We start from the raw sequence: 13,419 nt of genomic DNA on the forward strand, positions 1-13,419 counted from the left end.
ATTTGCGGTCTTTCTGTGCAACCGATTTAGTGTGGTCAATCAATAAGTTTTCCGCGTTGACGTTCAAAGGAGGTTCGTTAACTGTATTTTAGCTGCGCGACTGATGAATTAAATGTGACAGGGATTTTTTTTATCTGTTTTTCGCTTCGCTTTGTGGTTTTTGGTTCATTATTTGGATTTGTCAAGAAAGTGATAAATATATTTCCAGTTCAATTGAATGCGGTGGTGACAAATTTCGGTTGACGCATTGATTAAACACATGGTGATTTATTTCAGTTTGGTAACGCACTTCAACATCATCTGAATCTATATCTATAGTCAAAATAAATCAATGACAATAATTGCACAAACAGTAGCGATTTAGTTTATAAAAGATTGAATGATTTATTCTCCAAGTAGAACTCATATTATGACAAATACGCTCCCCGTTGGTTGACAAACCACAACCAACACAAATGTACATGGATAAAACTGAAAATGAAATTATGTTGGTTAAAAAAACACGAGTGTTATAAGTTTATATTGTTTATGATCTATCATATGTTGTGTAAATGAAACAGAAAGCGGTTGTTTTATTTTGGCTCATGTCTAAAGCAAGCAAACAGATCTGATTTTGTGAAGAGCACAAGAAATTAAGTATTTTTTTTTTCATTGGCAAATACAGTGTCAATATAGAAACGTGATAAACTACAAGTAGATGTCAAGTTTAACTTGCACACACATAGAAGTCGCACAATATTTACCTCGGAAAGCTATAGCTGCTTAGCTCAAAAGTATGAATTTAACAAAATGTAAACAGAAGCAAAATTGGGAGAAAACAACAACAATAACAAGAGCTCACACGCTCTCGTTCACTGTTACGTTAACAATTAATTACATACTATAATAGCGTTCGTTGCCTGTCAACCAAGCTTCGACTAACGATACGTTACAACCGCACGCGTTTTCATCATATCGCTCTTTTGTGATGGAATCTCACAGCACATTTTCGATCTTGAAAATCATTAATCTTGTCTGTATGCATGTATATTGCGCGTATTCACTTTCAAGTGCTGTCTCCGAAAAGCGTTTTCCTTCATCACACATTCGCATCTTAACCGCACACACAACATGCACACATTTAACACTTACAAGCATATCGCATTGAGATGACGACGTGATTAATCTGAAAGTCGCTTGACTTGAGGTTTTTTTCCATTCTAATAAATTGGTTATTGAGTTTTCATATATGTAAGCCGTTGTAACGTTGTTCACCGTAAAGACAATGCACTAATAACAACAAAAGACACTACAAACTGTTGATCGTCGTACTCTTTGTAATGCATAACTACGAGACTGTAGTGACTAAGAAAAAAACCATGCCAACGATTTCATATTAATTGATCGCTTAATGGCACTGTAACATTTTTTTTTATTCCACTCGACTTTAGCCAATTAAGTTGAGTTTCGCTTGGATGTCAATCTCTTTTGTTTTTGACAAACGAGAGAGTAAATGCCGACTTTGAATTGTGTAAATTTGAGATGTATCAAGTTTGACTACACATTGAAGCCGATATGGATTAAAAGTCTTGTAAAAGTTACAAGAGGAGCTTGCACAAAACAATGCACAGCCGTTTGAACTGAAATCAATCATTAAAGTTGCGAAAAGGCAACGTAATTACTCTTGAAAAAGCATACCAATGGTTGCTTATAACTTCAACACAGCCAAAAATATCGAGACTTTTAAGTGTCATGTGCCAAGTATTAAACTCATGATTACAGATGATAATTCGATATCTACATAGTCACAAAATAATCAATTAAATTGTTATTATTTTAACAAATGATGTCATCAAGTTTGATTTCGTTCAAATGTTAATACACAGGATAATAGTTATATTCAATGAGTCAATTAATTCTGCTTGATGTTTGTGAATGATAAAAAACACATAAAACATATGTTACGATCATTTTTCAATTTCATGTTCAATTTACTTGGTTGTGCTTCCAAAGAATCAGTCCAATCGTGTGATTACTATATCTGTGTAACGTGCAAGCAAACTGAATGGAAATTCTCAAGGATTTTTTTATAAATGCGTGGTAGCAACAACTTGGAAATAAATAATTTGAATATTAAAAGATTTAATCAGCATAAAAATCGATTTGTTAGCCAAATGTATTCCGATCGATTAATGATAAGCCGTTTTAATTAGGTTACTTTGTTATTTACACCTGATAAAAATATAGTAAGCGCTCTACATGTATTTGATGAATGTGAATAACGTATGCATTCATTCTACAAGCGGATTAAATGAGATTTACCATTTAATTGTATACTCACGTTCAATCATAACGATTGAAATACTTGACAATGTGATTTTATGTACATTAAATTGCAAAAAAAACATCAAACTATGCTAGATTCTATTAAGAACGTGTACACATTTAAATATAAACCATGTTTACAAGTGCATAAATAAACAAATATTTACTTCATTAAATTCGAATCACACGAATTGCGAATATGCATTTTTGTCGTCATTCGGTCAATAGCATAACCGTTCCAGTTTTTTGTTCGCCATTTCTCATCGTTACAGTCCATCAAACGTTATCGATGAGCTGTTTATTTATTTAGTTCGAATCACTTGGAGTTTTTGGTGCAAATAAAAACGGAAGGTCGTGATGACCGTTGTTGAAAGAGTTATTCATTAATATTGTAAATTGAATGGCAGTGTGAAAGCAAGAGAAAAAACTAATTTACTTTCTTTATGTATATTTCTTGATGGCGTTTAGCTTGTCCATTATTCAAAAAGATCGCATCATCATTTGAAATACCCATCCAAAGAATTGGGCTCGTTCCATTTTGCCGAAATTCAAATAAGTAAAGCAAATGAATCACGAACTAGGTGTGCGCGTGTAGATAAAACAAGTGTTAGAGACGCGGAGAGTGAGGCCAAGTATCGATTTACCTCTTCTTGGGCCAGCTTTTGTTTAAATATATTGAAGAAAAGCGACGTCCATGACGTGATTTATCAATAATTTGTGGGGCCAATTCGTTATTCTTTTACTCTTCCTTGCTCTACCCAACGCGAAAATGGTTGATGTATGCTAAAAAAAAATCAGCTGCACCTTTTCCTCGAAATAGGAGAAAGTAAACATCGCTCCATTCTTTAAAAAAACATACCCATACACATAATATATATATATAAAGCAAACAACCAAAGTTCCAAGCCCTAATTCATATTTACCATAGATTCGAACAATATTTTTCCTATTTATATTTTGTCGTTGTTTTGTTCCGTTTTCGTTATTGTGATATCCTGTGAACAACCTATAAATATAATTTTTTTCTATGGTTTTACTGACGAGCACATTTTTTTTTGCCAACACTGACGACAACAACGATGGCGATGCTGTTGCGAATGGGAGGGAGAGAGTGTGTGTTTTCTTTTTATGTTGAGCTTGTGCTGTTGATTGGTTGTTTAGAGTGTGTCATGTACTGAATGATGCTATATTGAAAAAGATATCTCGAGATCCAATCTATCAAAATCAATATTTTCCATCATAAACCATATTTTATGTGTATATTTGCTCATCCCCTTACAGACCTATAAAAATAAATGCGACCCACACAATAAAGCTAGCGCACAATACGAACTTACTTCCAACCATTAATACCAACACAATAAATATCCGCAAATAACTTAACAGCCTCACATATTTAACGAACATAAAAATTTCACTTTTAACATTTATTAGAAAAAAATTACACATTTATTTCGTTTCGATTGTTGCTGTTTCTCGGTTTTTATTTTCGTTATCATTCAATCACTTGTAGCACTCCTTTGGAGTGGACAATAATACAATAAATTACTCGATTGAAAAATACATAAAAAATGTAATAAACACACAATTCCCAGCTGAAACACACTTAAGCGATTTGACTTTATTGAAATCCCATTTGGCACCGGAACAGTTATAGACATGTCTTTATTTCTTGAAAAATTTACTACCCCACTTGAAATTCATTATGTTCAGATGCAACGAATGAAAAATCGCATATGATATTTAAACAAGTGACGCTTATTATAACATCAGCACATAATTATCAATATTGCGAATATTGTATGCGAATAATGGAATCCATTTAACATTTTGTGTGTTTTGAAGCACGAAAACACTGGAGAATCTTATCGTGCAGAAGCAACATAAACTTTTCCAACGATATATATTAATTTAATTTTATACATAAACGTTGCTTCGAAGCATACATATAGCTTCAGTTCACTCATCAAACGAGGGAATTACTTTTTTAATGAGTTTTAAATTGTCAAAATCTCGATCATATGATGAAAAATACTATCAAACTTTTCATGATTTACGTCATCATCTGAAAGGAAAATAAGAAAATGTGATTGGTGCTTCATTCAGCACTTAATTTCACTCACTCAATAGCCGAATATCAATCAAGTTAAAAGTATGTTTGTGTTACGTCGAGTGTTAATGAAAACAAACCGTAATAGATGTTGAAAGTGATTGGAAGGGAAATAGACGGCCATAACAAATACAAGGAGATCCAAAAATGGATTTTAAAGAACCATGATGCTGACAGAGGCAAATATCCTTCAGACGGAAAATTCTACATTATGATTTTATAAAATGCTTTATGGAAAGCAAATTTAAATGATGAAAATCAATTTGTTTTTTTTACAAGCTCTCAATTACAAAAGTAAATATCAACAAAGAACTTGTTCTTATTGGAAGAGTGTGGTTTAAATTCACTCAAATAGCAACGAAGAAAAACACATTGAGAATGTTTTTATTTGTGGTGTGACTTTGAAAGAAGAAAAGGTGCCAACATTAAGTTGACAAAATGGGATTCGTGATTCTTTTGAAAATTTGTTTTTTCGAATTGTGACGAATTTGACTTTTCAAAAATTAAATTCATTTAATTGTAAAGGTGCAAATTGTGATTGAAACTAGTGAAACTTTTTTTAATTGTATTTTTTTCATTTAATATTTACAGATGCGTGATGAAAAGCTGAAAAGTTGGGCAGAACCAAGGAGAATATATTTTTAAATGAGTTTTACGGAAAAGATTGAGACAAAGTGTCTCAAACATAAATTACTATTAATGAAAAAACTGTCACTTTGTTAAAAAAGAAACTTGAGAAACATAAAGTTTCATTTTTGATTAAACACATCCAACAAAATCAGTAGTAAACGGGGTAAACGGGAAAAATTCAAGCAGTTCACTGAAGCGATTTTGTTCTTTCACTCTCCATTTCGTTCTCTTCGCTGTGTGAAAAGTAGTTTGAAATTTAAACAAGTTGACGATTCGTTATATATTATTAACGAGAAAGTGTGGTGATATATTTAAGAATATAAGAAAAAAAAGTCAGGCCGCAAAAATGGCAACATCAGCACTTTCAACCAAATCAGAACAGCAATCACCGCAGCATCAAACACCGACCAAGGCATCACCATCATCCTCAACCCCTGCATCGACAAATCCACAGCAAAGCCCGCGTAACACATCCAGCAATGCCATGTCAACTGGAACATACGTATCATTTGGGTCTGTTGAAGTGTCGAAAGCTCTTCAAGATGGCGAAAAATTCGTAAAATGGGATGAGGTACGTTGAACCGTTTCTTATTTTAACTTTGCATTGTTGAACAATTCATTTGAACGGAATTTATTTACTTTTGGCCATAACAACAGCGCTATACATTTCAGAATTTCGCGCAGTTCTATTTTTATATATCAAATACATTTTTGCCCGAGGATTGGAAACGAATCGAAAATAGCACTTTTCATTGATAATTTCAAAACATATTCCATAAAAAATCGATATTCATCTATACATTTATGATGATAGCATCGAAGAAGAATAAAGTTTTACAAATTGACTTAGTTCTTTGCATTTTCTTTTGTTTCTGATGTCTGTGTTGCTATGGAAGAAAATGATTTTCTTTGCCATTGTACATTAGGGTGTTTTTCATATCTGCAAATGAAAAAATGGTAGTTCTCAATTTAAAGAGGGTCAAATTTCATGCCAATTGATAGCAATCACAAAACATAGAGATTGGCATTACGACTTCCCGAAGCAAACAAAAAACTATGGTCAAGTCAATGCCAATTGCCATGCGGTGAATAAATACTTACATGAAAACTCTTCCCGAATGTACTCTATCTATCCATGAACTATTATCGAAGGACTAAAATATTGGCATAGGAATTCAATACCTATTCTATGAACATCAAATAGAATAGATAGAGAACAACCTATACATATTCTTTCCTCTAAATTCTATCGATAGAACCTGGGTCACTAAATCGACCCAGCTACATATAATATCCTATTACATTAATTAGTTTCAAATTTTAAATTCATCGATCTTAATTCTATCTCGTTAGTGGATTCGAATCCATCTTGGATAGACGAGGCGTTCAACGGTGAAGTTACGATGCAGCTCAAATCCGAAAAGTCCACAATGGCCTTGACAACAAAGAGAAAACACACATAAATTTGTTAATTAAAACAAAATAGTATTATATGCTTCAATTTCAATCACTTTCTCATTCGGAATCCAATTTTAATTCAATGAATAAATTACCTTTGTACATTATCAGCTTTGCAGCTGCAATGTCCCGGTGCCAAATAGTGTTCAGGATGGCTTCCTCTTCGGCGACATAGAAGTCATCATCAAGAAGCATGTAATCCTCTGTAAAATCGATGACATTTTCGTCGCGAATAATGCCTGGTAGCTGAGCAACGTTGTTAACCGCATCGTATGCCGCGTTTTGTCGCCAGTTTTTTCGGTAACAAATGACCTTTGACACAAAACCAACAGCTTGATTTGGATTCGCAACCATTGCATCGCGCAATTCTTGTCGTTCCGATAGCAGCATTCGTTTGCTCTTCATCGTCACGATTTTTTCGGGTAGTTTCAATCCTTCTGGCCAGTCGTTGTTATCTGGCACACACCATTCGCACACTTTGAAACGATGACCCAATGTTTCCAAAGGAAATGGCTCGAAGCAGCGTGCACACAGTCGAGACGTTCGGAACTCATTCACCATTTTCACCACGTTGCCCAGCATTTTCTTAAAACTTTTAATCAGCTTCCGGTTACCAGGGCAGCGAATGTTCTTTTTAATCTTTATCGGCGAGTTGGGTGAGATATTCGCCGCTCCCAAGAAAATTATGCAAGGCTTACCATTTGTCTATTTGGACACAAGAATATATTTTTCTTATTAACAAATCAAATATATTCAACAAATGATCTATGTTTTGTTCTTACCAGCATGGCAGCAATCTTGTCACATACTCGATTCGATTCGATATATTTATCAAATCGTAGACGGGTGTATCTTTCGCTCGTATACACGTCAATGGCTTTCTTCATAATCCTCAAGCGATGACTTATATAGTCTCTCCAATTTTCTCCTTTTGGACTCGGCATTTGCGGATAACGGGTTCTGTCATTTCGATCGTTTTGTTCAAAGGCGACAAACCCACGTGTCCACCGCTTCGCTTTTCGGTTTCGTACTCCTTGCTTCGTCAGGTAATGATATTTCTTACTGCTGGTCTTGAAATTCATCTGTGTGTGTGTGTGTGTGTCAGAGAGAGAGAGAGAGAGAGAGAGAGAGAGAGAGAGAGGGAGAGAAAATGAATGGAATAAATCACACGATGAAATGAAATGCATACTGAGAAATCACAAACACATACCTCTTTGCCGGAGTCGATATGCCGTCTAACGGTCGCGTTCCACGTTTTCATGCCCGGATCGATTCCCAATTCGTAGATGTAAACGCCATCTTCGTAACGCTTTTTTATGAGTTCATCGCTCACCAACTGTTCCAATGTATTTCGCGATACGTCGTATAAAATCGATGCTGACACACCATCGGTTACAACATGATAATGAAATTCTTTGTTCGCGTTCAATATTCCATTGATTTTGTTCATGTCGAAAATCTCATTGAAATAATGAACCTTGTTTTCACAGACATGTGTAACATCAACTTGGCGTCCATACTCATCTAACGGGATGATTTTGGTTTCACACATCATTCGATACAATATATCGGCATCAATTTTAATATTCTTTCGCAAATGTGTGCAAATTGGTAATACTGAAAGATTTTTGATTATGGGAAGCTCAATGTCAGCCGGAATATTTTCGAGGTTGTTTTGTACCCAATTGTGATAATCATCGATCTTTTTTTGCATGTGAAGCCACATTGGCAACGTCGCGAACCAATTCTCTTTTGTATCTTTTGCGATGTTGTCGTCTTTTGGTCCGCCAATATTTCGCACACAAGTGAGCAACCGATTCCGTTTGTCCAATCTAATCGCATCACCTCTGGTTGAATCGTATCTTTCAATGGCCCACTTCACTGCATTGTTGACATCATGTTCATCAAATACGTCGTTTGGATCCAGATTGTCAACGTTGTGTTCCCACACCAACAATCTCAGGTACTCACGAAGTCGTTTGTCATCGTGTGTGGTGAGGTTGGTTATGGCATTTCGTGCATGTTGTTGGAATGAATATCTCATAAGATTCCCAAAATAATCATTATTGGGCCATGCGAACCTCGACTATGTCTCGAAATTCGGGCACCATGTCGTTCTCTTCTTTATATTTGCGCAACACAGCAAAGAAGCATCCTTCAATTATGTGGATACCATCACCTTCATCGAAAAATTTCCAGTTGTTCGTCAAAATGGCCTCTTCATTGGCAAGTTTCACTTTGTGTAAAAACAAAAGCGACGCCAGCTCACAGATTTTTGTACACTCGATACTCTTCTTCGCAATCCATGGCAGCACAATATCGTGATATTCCTCTTTGACTGCCGTTGCGGCGGATACCTTTATGGCTAACAATCCACTTTCTTCTGGAAGTTTGCCCACTTTACGTCTTTTCGGTCTCGATCCACATATAGCACCAACTCCTTTTCTTTTTCGTCCGCTCATTGTCAATATCGAATTCTAAAAATAGAATTTTAATGCAATTGCAATGAAGAATAAATTTTTTCGATACGACATAAAAAAATGCTACTGAACACAATGACTTTCTATTGTTTTTTTTTTTTTTCTTTGAGAGCACAATAAAATAAATGTCTAACTCACTTTAACTCAATTCCGAGTGCAGCAATCAGTTCAATTCAATTGGCACAAAAACACTATAAAATGAATGTTCAAATGAATCTAATTGCGGAATAGAGAAGAGATAAATATGCACACAAAAATTCAAACTTCAAAATGATCTTACTTTGATGAACTCAGCGACATAACTGATGTCTGAATTTTCGTCTTGTTGCGAAATTCAGATGGCGAACGGTTCAAATACTCAAAAAGATCGAAAAGTGTTGAAATATTACCATATTGTTTTGCAAATATTCTGCCCTCCATTTTATAAAGCAGAACCAAATACAAAATTAACGGAAAAATGACAATAGAATGCATTATTATTGCAAACAAAACATTTTCTTGACTCGAAATACAGTAGTGGAATTTATTGATTATAATTGTTGTGTTCTTTTGCACATTCAGATGACAAACTGAACACTATCGAAAGAGTTGTCTCAAGTTTGATGTAAATGAAACTGGAACGTTGACTGTCAACGAACGGTCAAAAAACGAGACAGTCAGCAATGTATTATGTACAATCGAATCAATGGTATTTGATATTCAAACAAACGGATACATATTGCTTGCCTTTTGACGATGCTAGTCAGTGACTAGTAGTCACATGTATGTGTGTGAGTGAGATGATGAAATTATAGGAGAAAAATATTAGCATACAAAACGCAATACTTTGTTGATTTGAAACAGTAAACACAACGCTCATTTGATATAAACAAAATTGAAACTGCGAAATGTCATCGCAGTATTGATGGACTTTTGAAATTTGGCCGTTAACAAAAATAAAAATGTATGTACATTTTCCGATGTTGTTCAGAATATTTATTATTATTTCATTAGTTCGGCAACGCTATGTTTATGTTTGTTTATTTTGAATTTCCCATTTGGAGCCTACACGACTTTATATAACTAGAGGTGTACGAAATTACGCATGACTCAACAGTCCGCTTCGGGAAGTCGTAATACCAATCTCTATGTTTTGTGATTGCTATCAATTGGCATGAAATTTGACCCTCTTTAAATTGAAACATACCATTTTTTTAATTATAGATATGGGAAACACTCTATTGTACATATTATATCTTATAAAGTATATGATGATAAGATGATATTTCAACGATATCGATATAGAAAAAATGAATGTGTCAGAATAAAAATCCGACTTGTACGCAGAGTCTATAAAAGTGGAACAAAGAGTTTTTTTTGCATAGTTTATTTGTTGCAATACAACACCAATTCTATGTAAAAAAAAACTCTGTGTTCCACTTTTATAGACTCTGCGTACAAGTCGGATTTTTATTCTGACACATTCAAATGATGGCAAATTACAATGTAATAAAAAAAAATCCCCGTTACATAAATGTTGCATAAAAGTAAATTTTTCTATTTGTATTTTGTACATCATTCCATTATTATTAAACATAAAAACATTTTGTGAAATATTCATCTAACTTTTAATAACCATGCAGCGATATTTACATTTCAATTTCGTTAATGATAACGAAGGCGTTTCAACAGTTTAAAAATATTGTTGAAATAATATTTTTTTCATGCTGTTCGATGATTTTTTTAAAGGCAGATAACATTTACCTGTTTATTTAAAAGATTTTGGAGGAGGGTAGAATGAAAAGATAATATCAATAAAACAATGCTTAAACCTATATACAAGATTATTTTTTTCGGCTATACCATTTTTCAACAACATATAACCTTTTGGAAGTATGCGTATCACATGTCATTAAAATAATCAGAAAGATTTTTTAATTTGACATGGATTTTTCTCAATGTAGATTTCCGTAGGTCATTTTTTTATTTTGAATTATTACGACAGCGTTACTCGAGTTTCCAAATACACTTACTTAATCATAATAATTTGCGAAAGAATGAAGTTGGAAGAATGTCGAATGATAATTATGTTCAATTGTAAAATGAAATGATACCATATCAACGTAATGAAAAAAGAATCGTAAACTTCTACGGCAACGGTATTATTTCAATCCAATTACAGCAAAAGTTATCCCAAAGCAAAAAAAAAATCTTTTCATTGGATTGTTAAGATTTTCTTTAAGAGTTTTATAAAAAAAACTGGTCCTGAACAGACGAAGCAACGTCTTTAAATCAAAACATATGATTATAATAAAGGAACATTTCCTGTTGCAACTTCGTTCATTCTGTGAATATTCCACCACATTGTTTTCAGAATCGCTTAAATTCCGTCGGTTGTAACACACTGTAAGACGAAATGTTTTCGGTACGTGAGTTTTCCTTCCACGTAAAATAATTTAATGGATGTAATTTCGGTGGATGGATGTTTATGGGTGCGCGCCTGTGAGCATTTTTTCTTCAGCCTCCAACGATGATGACGACGGTAAAATCGTATCACAACATTTCATTTTCAATTCGCCAACTGCTGAGTATTTTATTTCCATTCGGCTTTGTATTTTTTTTCTTCTGCCACTTTTGATTTCGTTGCCATTCAACTAGCGTCAGCTGTGTGACTTTTTTTTTCACTGAATATGCGTACGGAGAATCTAATCGTCTTTTTTCATATTTGCGCACAAAATATTAAATCTTATAAAGATTTATACACGCCAATAGCTGTGTATATGTGGTTTTTGTATGTGCCATTCAAATGCGACGACTTTCAGAAATCGCACATGCAAAGCACATATATAACGCATATACCACTGGCAAAAATGGAATAAAATAAATTATATTATAGCAACAACAAAACGATAAAAGATCAAGCGGCGACTGCAGCAGAATCCCTTGTATTCTCTTTCTCTCTTGGTGCCATAGAAATGTTGTGTGCCAATTTGTGTACGCATACTTTTGATGCAAACAGCGACGCAGATCTTAATTTCTCAATCGTCTATGATCCACATGAATCATCATTAACGTCATACAGCAAAATTTCGATGTATGTGTTTTGAATCTTTATTCACAGTTTTTTAATTTGCAACAAGATTTATTTATTTATGTCAACGTTTTACTAGCACAACCATGTCAATATAACTAATTATGCTTAAATTTTTTGAAAAACTGTGCAGTTTTCACATCAAAACACTGTCACTATTTTTACAAACGCACTATTTAACAGTGCGTTTTTAAATCGAATTGCGCTTCCTTCGATAACGATTCTTTGATAAAACTTCAACATGAAAAGGATTTCATAATCTATTGATTTTTTAAATATTTTCAATGAAAGTGAAAAATTATAATCAATTGTTATACATTTGATTCTTTATAAATCAAAACGAAAATTTTCCGGTTACAAACGTTTCTGATAAGAATCAAACTTCGACCAGAATTGATAGGTTGCAATTATTCACCAACTCAATTCATGTATTAAAAAATGTAATTTTTGCTGACATTTCAGGCTAGCATAAAAAATGTAAAAAAATGATTTTTTTTGCATTAAAAAATAGGATTGAATTGAGACAAAAAGCAAACTAACGCACATTCAAAATGATTCTGATGAATGAAACATGACAAACAAGCCATCAAAAGTTTCAAATTAAATTGAATAAAATTGCTATAAATAACATAAAAAGATAGAATTTAAATCCGAAAAGCCAAATTCAGGCAGTTTTTATTGAAATGGTCTGATAGATTTTCGGTGACATATTCCATATTTGGACTACTACTGGTGAGAGGAAAAAAATAAATAGAAATGTTTGAAAAAAATCATTTAAATCGTTGATATTTTATTTCGAATTGGAAACAAATATTTACCGCATCAATAATTCACCAAATGTAAAACATTTGAATATACGGGTTGCTTACATTTTTTTGTGTTTAATCATAGTGAGACTCTTTTTCGCCTGCTGTTGGAAAACACATCAAAAAAAATGTATCCACAAAATCAGTTTTTTGGGAATAATTTTGTAGTGGTAGATGACCGGAAATTCTCTTTTTTAGCATATACTAATTTTCTGTCGTCCCTGTTATTTTTAGTAACCATGTGGTTGTTTGTTTATTTTCGAAAGCATTGTTTACAAAATATTTGTCATCATACTGAACCATAAAAAAGTTCACGTTATTTCAGTTATAGACACATTCACAAGCACTGGCCCCACACTTTTTTTATTTGGTTTTTATTTTGTTACACATTTCATGTCACTTGTAGTGTTATTTACTTTAAAATGACGAGAAATTAAGTTAAAGGTCAAAGGATCGTGTCCCGTTTAAGAACATATCGCGAATGCGAATAATAGCATGTATAGTCTAGTGAATACAAAAAACTTTCTTCAGCCAATAGTATTAGATGTATATTATAATTGT

The 13,419-nt window shown here is 33.5% G+C and overlaps 1 long non-coding RNA gene across 1 annotated transcript; it reads right to left on the reverse strand.

Annotated features, from left to right (window-relative positions):
- Positions 1-8,611: 8,611 nt before the first annotated feature.
- LOC116341413 lies at positions 8,612-9,406 on the reverse strand. Its single transcript, XR_004201159.1, has 3 exons — positions 9,263-9,406; positions 9,121-9,173; positions 8,612-8,979 (listed from the first exon to the last, which is right to left on the reverse strand). It is a non-coding gene; the product is annotated as an uncharacterized LOC116341413 (long non-coding RNA).
- Positions 9,407-13,419: the final 4,013 nt, after the last annotated feature.

This window comes from Contarinia nasturtii, unplaced genomic scaffold (genome assembly GCF_009176525.2).
Source record: "Contarinia nasturtii isolate CC-2019 unplaced genomic scaffold, AAFC_CNas_1.1 Cnas_scaffold_695, whole genome shotgun sequence".
In the NCBI taxonomy this organism is placed as follows: domain Eukaryota; kingdom Metazoa; phylum Arthropoda; class Insecta; order Diptera; family Cecidomyiidae; genus Contarinia; species Contarinia nasturtii.